Raw genomic sequence first — 1864 nt, 5'->3', positions numbered from 1 at the left:
CCAGCAAACACTCACTCACAGCTCAGACACTCGCACCTGTCGTCACTTCTCCAATCAGGAAATGCGCATTCAGGCTGGTATGGCCGTAAGCGAAGGAACATCTCTTGGTACACCATATAAAGTCAAAGTGAGTCTGATAAACAGACATTGCATTCTCACCAATTAGATAAGCAGCTTGAACTTTGGCTCACTCAAAAAGTGGAAGAAATTACATATACTGTAGCCATCACTTTTTAGCACAGATAGTTGGATGAAATACAAACAAACCTTGCTAACATTTCAAAGCGAGGGCACATATTTCAGCCTTGTGGGAAAAAACGGACAAATACAATGACTTCTGACAAATACATCATCAGCAACAGTTTCCCATGCAGCTATCCTACTAGCCACAATAAATACACAAAAGCTCTGGATGTTGAAAACCTATTGCATTGTTCTGTGCTAAGGAGGAACGCATGTATGGACAATTTCATATTGGAAGCGCATGGGGCGCGTATGACACATCATGACCGGGGGGGGGTTAGAGTGGCTTCTCAACTATCTCTTGATTGAAGTACCAGCGTGGCATAAATACAATGCTGCATTTCGCAACATAATGTTTCGACAAAATGCCAACAATGTTTTGCTACAAACAAATGTTTCCACCTTTCGATTGGTCCACAAAGTCTCTTTCACAACTGACTTCAAAGATCTCCATAAGCACAGTCAGTTGACTCAAGTCATCCTTAAGCCTGCCGCCAAGCAACGGTTTATCATTAACAAAGACATCAGGGTAAAGCACAAACGAGCACTACCATAAATTATGCAATCGAGATTCCCACATTTGGAAAATTCACAAGGGGTCAGCACAGCCAGAGTGCAATGGCTGAGCCCCACACTGGGTGAACCACCTTCTTGATCACGGTATCTCTTCTGCTTAGTGGAGGAAAAGTCTCTCCAGTGCCAACATTTTCCGCTAACGGTAACCACTTTGTGTTCTGATAATATCATATCACATCGACCTGCGTTAAATGCCGTTTAGGAATGCACTTGCACACAGAGTGGTGAAAAGTAGTTTATTCTGTTTACTAGATTATATCAGTGAACCACTAGATTCCCATCATGCAACACTGTCGAAAAAATCACCAATTACTTTTTAATATCTTAACCTATCTGATATCACAAATGTTTGCGATATGACGAAATACAATCACATTCAGACACACACACACACACACAGACAAATGCATGAAACCAATTGATTTATTATCGATAACATCTCACATTCTCTTGTGCTTTTGATTTACTCCATAAAAGAAGGGTTGTAATTCCAACATGGAAAACACAGGGCCATCAGACACCAGTCCAGTTCCACTCCTCACCAGCATTATTTCCTTTGATCATTTGAACAGGGCGAGGGAGCACAAAGCACACACAAGCTGCATTCAGTAACAATATTCTTATTTGTCTTATAAATAAAAGGCAGTTGCTCCCTGACAACACAAGGAACTTTGATCGTATTAAAAGGGCAGGGGAGACTAGCCCATAGAAGCTGCATTTAGTCAATTCAGCATCAAATGCTTACTACAAGGCAGTGTTGCTGATGAAATAATGCCACACCCCCTAGTGGACAAAAGGCTTACAGCACCTGGTATTCCCAGGCGGTCTCCCATCCAAGTACTAACCAGGCCCGAGCCTGCTTAGCTTCCGAGATCAGACGAGATCGGGCGTATTTTTTTTTTTTTTTATCTTTTATTATGAAAAAACACATAATATTTACAACATTCAATCAATAATAAAAAAGGATGAACAATTCATCCTTTTACAAAATCAAAAAATCAAAATAAATAAAATAAAACCTATTAAAAAACACAATCATCCACTA

At 40.3% G+C, this 1864-nt stretch overlaps 1 pseudogene; it reads right to left on the bottom strand.

Annotated features, from left to right (window-relative positions):
* Window positions 1–775: 775 nt before the first annotated feature.
* LOC120036937 lies at window positions 776–923 on the bottom strand (annotated as a pseudogene).
* Window positions 924–1864: the final 941 nt, after the last annotated feature.

This window comes from Salvelinus namaycush, unplaced genomic scaffold (genome assembly GCF_016432855.1).
Source record: "Salvelinus namaycush isolate Seneca unplaced genomic scaffold, SaNama_1.0 Scaffold1529, whole genome shotgun sequence".
NCBI lineage: Eukaryota > Metazoa > Chordata > Actinopteri > Salmoniformes > Salmonidae > Salvelinus > Salvelinus namaycush.
This window is presented reverse-complemented; position numbering and strand designations above follow the sequence as displayed.